Source organism: Lactuca saligna, chromosome 4, assembly GCF_052625555.1.
Source record: "Lactuca saligna cultivar CGN05327 chromosome 4, ASM5262555v1, whole genome shotgun sequence".
Taxonomy (NCBI): Eukaryota; Viridiplantae; Streptophyta; class Magnoliopsida; order Asterales; family Asteraceae; genus Lactuca; species Lactuca saligna.
Window position 1 is genome coordinate 258259953 of NC_136420.1, and position 9054 is coordinate 258269006.

The 9054-nt window shown below is 36.2% G+C and overlaps 1 pseudogene; it reads right to left on the bottom strand.

Moving 5' to 3' along the window:
• Positions 1 to 645: 645 nt before the first annotated feature.
• On the bottom strand, positions 646 to 2381 carry LOC145040604 (putative beta-D-xylosidase 2; annotated as a pseudogene).
• Between the last annotated feature and the right edge of the window lie 6673 nt (positions 2382 to 9054).

The following is a 9054-nucleotide window of genomic DNA, read 5'->3' on the forward strand; positions in this document are numbered from 1 at the left end:
CAAATCTATCCTCCAACATCAAGATGCCACACAACCAAGCACCCCACACAACCCCAAAATGAGAAACTAGGAAAACACAGCCCAAGAATGAAAGTATTACCTCTAAAAGATGCCTCAATAGCAATGAAACTCGAATCCAAGCAAAGCCCTTTGAGCCAAGCCACTTCTCCTTCAAGATTTCTTCAGCCAACACCTCTCCAAGCTCTAATTTGCTCAATAATGGGACTCTCCACGAATTTAGGGTTTCTGGGACTCAAGGGGGGAATAAGGGAGGCTGTGGAGGGGCATAATGCTCTTTATATAGGGCTCAACCCCGAAAATTAGGGTTTTCTCCATACAGCACCTACTCGTCGAGTCCATCTTTGGACTCGCCGAGTAGGCCACTTGACACGCAACCATAGTCGCGACCTGACTCGCCGAGTCTATCCATGGACTCGCCAAGTCACCCTCCGAAACTTACACTTTTAGCCCTTCAACTCTACTCTTGCGATTCCGGGATGTTACACAATCTTTAGCAATTGAAGTTATATATAGTGGAGAAGATTCATCCATCCTCCCGTCTGAACTTTGAGGTATACTTTTGAAAATTTTATATTTATGCTTATGAATGCCAAAATTCAGCAAAAATTTAGGACTAGATCACCCCTAGTGGAGTCGATCTGAATTAGGCCCACTAACAACAACACTACGGTGGCGTCTTAGGGATAAAGGCAGTGAAGGCCCATGGTTCTTGAGAAGTACAATCCCTTGTCTTGCTGCTTCCAGGGAAAGCTCCTGATTGCTTTGGGTACACACATCCCTTGGCCCAAGCTTACCAAACACATCATCACCCTGATCCGTCAAACATCCCTAGTCTCATTTGAACTGTAAGGGTGTTTACTAATGCACTGTCCACGTCAATCTCCTTCAACAGACCTCAATCCATTGTACCATGTGTGTGGATTCCTAGGAATGGACCACAGTCCAAATCCAAACCTAATAAATTAAACACAAGAAGAAAAAATATTGTATATTATATAAGTTTATTATTTTTACTTATTTATGAAAACTAAAATATTTTGATGCTTTGATTGCATCTGCAGCAGCTTCTTCAGGGGTGACAGTGTAGTGTTGATTATCAAAGAATACTCCAACAGAGTCGCAATCTGAAACAATGTACCCATTGAGTCCCCAAGCCCCACGAATGGTGTCATAAAGAAGTCTAGGGTTAGCACAGGTTGGAATCCCGTTGACTTGATTGTAAGAGCACGTAACACTTGCCACCTTCCCTTGCATCACACATTCTCTAAATGGTACTTCAAATGTATCTTTCATTTCCTACTTGCTTACCTGCTCCATTCACACTCATTCATTATTTCATATTCAAATATATATAAATCTATTTTACTCTCCAGCATGGTATTCTGTAATCTATCATATATATATATATATATATATATATATATATATATATATATATATATATATATATATTGGGTGTCGACTCAAGAACCAATTATCATCACACCCACCGAGGCAATCATTAATTATTGATTCAAGATAGAGTGATTGCCACTGTCAATGCACCTATTTCCAAAATAAGAATATCAATCACAGTTTGGGTCTCTCACTCTAAGATCGATCATACTCATACCAATTATAATAAAATTATTGAAAGTAACAACGTGTTTAACTTTGGCATTAAAATGGAAGTGATCGACCCTACTCCAGTTATCAAGATCATAGGCAGTGTAGTGCTTGCAACACGCAGCCACCTTGAGGCGGTCACCTGGGAGGTTTCCCTCCAGTTCTCAGAAGTTCCAAGAAGTCTAGAATGGAACATTACCTGAAAGAATTGTTTTCAAACTTAATGAGGAAACAATATCTATGATATACATGATCATAAGATTTAAAATGTTTTATTTGCGAACGTAATGAAATAATACCAAAATGGTCAAGTACTTGAAGAAAAAGAACTTACAGTATGAAAGGGTACATTATCTTTTCCCATAAACTGATACAACTCCACAGTTTCAGGATTCTTCCACCACTTCTCCCACTCAGGTGTGTATCATGAAGTGATTGAGACATACCCGATTGGTGCATCAAACCAAACAAAGAAAACCTAAACATTACACACAGTGGAACAAATTGTAAAACTATACTTATATGTGAGACATAAGATGGAGGTCTCATTTTGACTTTATAATAGAGAGAGAGAGAGAGAGAGAGAGAGAACTCATTTCACTCACTTTATCATTGAATCTCTCATGAGGAACAGGAAACCCCCCCCCCCCCCCCCACTTCAAATGTTTAGTAATACATCGTTGCTTTAATCCTGTTTTAAGCCATGCATTTGCTGCTTGAGTAGCATTCTGACTCCATGATCCAGCCACTGACATTTTTTGATGTACTCTTCGAGTCTACCCTCCAACAATGGAAGCTCAAGAAACAAGTGATTTGTGTCACGGATATGAGGACTAGATGCACAGAGCTAATTGCATACCAAAGTTTGGAGACGTGAAAAGGAATAGAAAGCAAAAAATGTACAAAAGGATTTTGTTTTGATTTATTCACTACATGAAACTTAGAACTTGTTTTCTTATTCACTACATGAAACTTAGACATGAAAAGGAATAGAAAGCAAAATACTGCTAACACTGGTTTGCTGAAAGTTTCGGTTTCCAAATTCAAAATTGGGATAACCTCCTAAAATATGTGAGAAACAGAGGGGAAGTTATAGAGGTTGGAATATTTTCAGAAATCCAGTTGGATCGTTCCTGAATTATGCATATAAATCAAGAAAACATTCAAAAATATCATTAAGATAGGGAATTAGGGTTCTTTCTGAAGAGGCGAGTTAGGGTTACTTTGAGGAAATTGGGGAAGTTAGGGTTAATGAGTGATTTGTGCATCACCGGTAAGAAAAAAAAGAGGAATTTGCAGATAAAATAATGAAATTCGGATAAATGCAGATCGACATACCTTATTCATTAAAAAAAGGTCCGATCCATAGAAAGAAAGAAACCCCACAATAGCCAAGAAGATAAACACAAGAACAAGCTTCGACCACTACCAAAGAGAGCACCAAAAGCCACCACCAACACTACTACAGCTCCTCGACGACGAGGAAGAAGAAGGCAGTGAACAACAACTGCCACCGCCGCGGACATTACCACCGCCCAACCCTTCCGGTTCTTTCAAAATTACGTAATCATCCTTGGGATCTTCAATCATGATCTTCAAAAGGGTGACTACATATGCTTCCTCATACGTTAAAAGGGTAACTACATCTGGAAGTAGCCGTTAAAACTGGTCGGATTAAATTGTGAATTATCTTATATAGATGGAAGAATCAGAAAACAAAACAATCAATGATGGTTGAAGTGCGAATGGCAAGCAACGATGGTTGAAGTGCGAGGGAAGAAGCAGGCGGCACTCAATGTTGGGAGGGGAAAGGAAGAGCGTCGATAATTAGGGCAAGAGGGAAAGGAGAAAAAAGGAAGGCGGGGTTTTTAATTTTTTATGATTTCATTTCCCCTCTACAATTAGAGGATGGAACGCGTGTTTCCATTAAAATTTATAAAGCGATACCTTTAGACGACACACGTTTTATTATGGGCGCCTTCCGTGTTTTTTTTAGACACTAATTTAAGATCACGTAAAAATGCGCGTCCTAAATTCTTAAAACTTATACAGAGATGACAGTATTTTTAGTTCACACACTTTTGCGTATCGTAAATCAATACGTATCATAAATTGCGCATCGTAAAATGCTGTTTTTCTAGTAGTGATCTATACAAACTTTCCCGTGCAGTTCTTTTGGACATTCTCATATAGTCGTCCATGGTGTTGCATCTCCCCCATAGCCATCAAACGAATGGCCGCAACACATTTATGCAACGTTGTAAATCCTCGCCTACCTCTAGCATCACGTCAGAACTGGAAAATGTATACCTAAACATATATTAACTATGGTTTAAAAATGTAGTACATTTGTATTAAAACTAAAGAAACATGTGGTACATTTGTATTTAAGATTAAAGAAACAACATCGGCTTTCCAAGGCATTCCTAATCCGTAGGAACACATTCCTACTCAAACAAAATCTTCTTTTGAAGTCATTCGTATACACAATTATTCGAAAAATAATAACATCGCACGTCTTGTTAGTAGCGGAGCTGGATCTGATTGTAGCATCTTGTTAGTGTAATAATGGTACATCATAGTGAAGAATATATCGTCACCGTCATCATCGGACGAGTCGAAAGGTTCCATAATCTTTTTGAAGATAATTAAAATTGTAGAGAGAAAGATAGAAATTGTGTGAAAAAATTGTAAATAGATATTAGGTATTTATAGGTAAAAATAATTAATTTTTTTAATGTTATTTTTTTATTATTAAATTGGGTTGTTGTGAAACGGTTCAAACTGTCAAAATTTTCTTGTTTCATCCGGTCAAGACGACAACGAGATGCACCGCGACGAGATACAACGAGAAGGGGTGTATTCATCTCATTATGATGTCGTTGAGGCCCTTCCACGTTGGGCATAACACCGATTTTGTGGCCATACCACATCGTCTTAGTTGAGATTGCCAATGACCATTTATGAGATTGCATTTAAGAACTCCCCCCTCCCCATGTGGATTTGCATTTAAGAACACCCCCCCCCCCCCCTCACCATGTGGATTTGAGGTATCACACTTGAGGTACTAAGCTCTTGGAAGACTAAGTTCTACAAGCTACAACAAAGAGGTATTCATCTAACTTGTATTATGTTGCAAATCTCTAAATTGTATGCTAGTTAGGGTTCATGCTTTGGAAAAACGAAAATTGCATGTATAACTTGAGAAAACTTAGATCCAAAGCATTAGGGTTGTATGTGCACCATAGGATTGTTATAGTGCTCAAAACCCATCTTTTTGTGTTTTGTATTGATATGGTTCTTGGTGAATCTCCGATAGCCAAGGCACCATATTGGTTAGCACCGCAAGAGATGCAGGATTTGTATACATAACTGTAGGAGCTATTAGAAAATAGGTTTATTATTTCGATTAGTTCACCATGGGGAGCACCAATACTGTTTGTGAGGTAGAAATATGTCTCCTATAGGATGTACATCAACTACAAGGAGTTGAACAAGTTAATGGTGAAGAACTGATATCTTCTCCCGAGACTGTTGAGGCGATGACTTGGGATGATTTTGTGACGAGATTTGATATGTGCATAATTAGTCATATATTTTGTGTTAAATCTTAATACTTTTGGCTATTTTATTGCAAATTATGAACAAAAGGTACTTAAATATGTTTAAAATGTATTTGTAGCCTAAAAGATGGGCTCGGAAGCAAAAGGAAGCAGAAAAATCGATAGGAAGCTCGGGAATTGAAGAAAGAAAAAAAGAAAGAAAAAAACCCTGAAGAACTCGGCACGTTGGGTGCCTACTCACCGAGTAGGTTCGATGATTCGCGAACAAATAAAATGCCTTGCCCCATACGAATTTCAAGTGGGGGACTCGCCGAGTCGGTCTATGGACTCGACGAGTAGCCCCTGTTTTCAGAAACTATATTAAGGGCTTTAATTTCCGAATTTGGGACTTCTCTCTGGAACCCTTGAAGGTTAATTTGCAATTCAAGTTGCTGCTGGAGCTCTGGATCTTGAAGATCAAGTCTAAGCATTCGATTTTGGGGAGATCAAGGCAAATCAAATGTACTCTTTATTTAATCTTTTGTTTAAACTATGTTTGCATCAATTGATTTCATTTTTTTGTTGTTTTCAGGTTTAATTATGAGCTAAAAACTCATAACTTCTGTTTAGGAGAGATGAATTTATGAAAATGGTTTAATTTTATCATTGGATTAATTTAATTTGGTAATTTTGTTTTGTTAAGCTTGTAAAAGAACCTTATGTGTTAATTACAACTATTTTATGTTAATCAACTAGCATATAAAGTTGCATGAACATCTCTTAATTGCTAATCTCATATGATTTGTGCGAAAACATTGTTATATGCCTAGGAATAGCGAACGTGAAATGAGGGTTAATTAGAAAATATGTAAATTAATGTGTGAGCTTGTGTCACGAACCATCAACAAGAGGTTAACTGAATTAGCAATTTGATTAGCTACTACAACTCTTACTTAACTCGAATCAATAAACTAGGAAATCTATTAGTATAATCACTTGGCCACTCTTTAAATTAATTTGTATTCTAAGGATTAGTAATAGCGAACGTGAACCTAATCACACTAATTGGTAGCCAATGCCAATTAATCGATTACACTTTTCATAAAATCAACCATAGGAATAAATGATTCAAAACATAAACATAAGTCTTTTCTATTATTGAATTTAGTTGATTTTCGTTTGCTTAGTTGTTAGTTTCTTAGTTGAGTATTAGTTAAGTACTTAAGTTTCTAGTCGTACAAAACTAGAGAAAACCCTTTCTTTCCGTTACTTGTTTTATTTAGATAATATTAGCATTTATTTTAATTGTTTACCCTTTCATGTGTTTGATAACCTACTTGCTTGAACTATATTACTAATAGATAGGTACACTGCCTTTCGTGTGTTTATTTTGTGTCTAAGTTAGTATGATTAAAACTGGTGCATTTCACACGCATCAAATTTTTGGCGCCGTAGTCGGGGAACGGTTCTAAATAGTTAATTTTATTTGCTAATTGTTATCATTTTTATTTTATTTGTTGATTAAACTTTTTTATATAGTTTAATTTTTATTTTTATTTTTATTATGTATTTTCCAAATCTCAATGATTTTGATGCTTTTCTTGAGGAAGTAGTATAGAAAATTGAGCAAGAAGATGAGAAGTATGACTGAGATGAAGATTTGATGAAATTAGGAAGATGGTTAGAAAACATCTTGTCTAACTAAAAAGAAAAATCTGAGTCACAAGAGCTAAAGTTACTAGATGAAGAATTTAATCTAGAAAAAGACTTTGAGGAGCTAGAAAGATTGTTGGTAGAGGGTCAGACGAAGAACAAGAACAAGTTGTGTTGCAGGAACCAAGCCGTGGATTGACCATTACCACAACGTGACCCCCTGTATTTACAGTTTGTGTTTTGAAGCATGGGGTGACGATTCCAACTATGGATAAAGTTCTGAAGCACGATCCATTTCTGATTAGTACCTGACCGGTTCCAACCCTTGTCAAGATTCTTGGGTTACATGAATTAAAGATTGTTTGGCCAGTTTTTGAAGCAAAGAGCCAAATTTTACGAATTGGTCCAAAAACGATAATTAATGCAATGGATGGTTTGACATTGAGTTTATTGGAAGTTTATTAAGTTGGGAGTCCAACTCAAGACTCGCACAAAAAAAGCGCTTTCAGGAGGCAACCCGATATCTAGAGTTTGCTTTCTTTTTATTTTTTGTTTTGCTTGATTTAATCTTATTTAGTTCGGTTAAAGATAATTTTTATTTTTGTTTGTTTTGATTGTTTTATTTTGAACTTATGGTACCTACGATTATGTAGGATGTCTTTGTTTTCTATCACTTGTGTTTGCTTTGATCAGTTTTAGGCTTAGGATTGCATGTGAGGGTATAGAGTCAAGGCTAACCAAGCAAGAAGTCGAGTTTAGGCAAGAGAGAAAACGAAGTATTGAGTCAAGTTATGAGTACGATTGATGCAAGAGTTATAGAGTATTTTTTACTGAAGAAAAATGAGGGAAAGTATTAGTTTATATTACTCCTATACATCAGAAACGGACCTGGGCAGAATACAAATTTTTTCCACAGTGATCTACTCGTCGAGTGCATCTTATGAACTCAACGAGTGCATGTGAAATTTCATGACTTTTCTGCCAGTCACGCTACAACTCAGCGAGTTAGCATATCTACTCGACAAGTCACTCGTTAATTCTATTTTCAAGTTCACAATTTGAGTACATTTGATACGGGCATTGGTTCTTTTCTTTTGAGATCATTTTGCGAGCATTTCCAAGAGTTTTTCCCTTATAATTGTAGCTGTACCACACGATATTTTGATACCCAAGACATGGATGAGTTGTTCCCATGTCTAAAGACAATTGAAGATGGAGCTTAAAGACGAAAGATCAACTTCGCACTACTATCCCAGGGAAGTTTGTTCAAATTCTCTCTTTATTTTATTATTCTTTATCATGCATAATATGAAATGGGGACATTGCATAAATTAAGCATGGGGTACGGGGTTGGTTACATTAGTTTAACTTTTAGTTAAATTTTAAAAAAATAGCATAAAAATTTCTAGGGTTAATTCAGAAAATTATGGTAAAACCAATTAGGATTCCATGCTAGTACTGTGCTTGATGATTCTTTGAAGACCCAAATGTTTAGTTGAGCTAACATACGTTCTAGTGCACTTATGTCCCCCTTTATTCTAGTGAAATCATAGGACAAAAACACAACCTCGCTTAGTTTGAGGGACGCAATATGTTTAGCATCGTGTACTTGAAATGTATACAGGAAAACTAATACTTTCACCAATAAAGGTTAAAGTTGAGTGAGTGAAAAAAAAAGTGAGTTACATGTGAAAAAAAGAGAGAGAATTACAAGAAAAGTAGTAAGAATTTTGGAGTAATCAAAGTGAAGAATTCCAAATAAGCTCTATAGTGGTATCAAAAAGTTGTAATTTTCAAGATTATGTATGCTTGGGTTGCTTGATCAAAAATACCTTGAGGTTAGGCAGTTTTCTGCGGATGGATTCGGAGGGATGCATAAATGAGCGTTGTTCAAAAGAAGTGGACAAGTGTTTATGAGGATTTTGAGTATTTAGAATTACGAGGGGGGGGGTTCTTAGGAAAATTTTTAGACACAAATGCATGCATTGCGGTCTTGACATAATGGTTGGGTTTGATTGGAATTATTTTATGTGATGCTAGTATGTTAAATTCAGTTTTGCTTGGGGGCAAGCAAAAGTAAAGTGTGGGATATTTTTATATGTGCATACTTAGGCATATATTTTGTGTTAAATCTTAATAATTTTTGGCTATTTTATTGCAAATTATGAACAAAAGTACTTAAATATGTTTAAAATGTATTTGTAGCATAAAAGAATAGCTCGGAAGCAAAAGG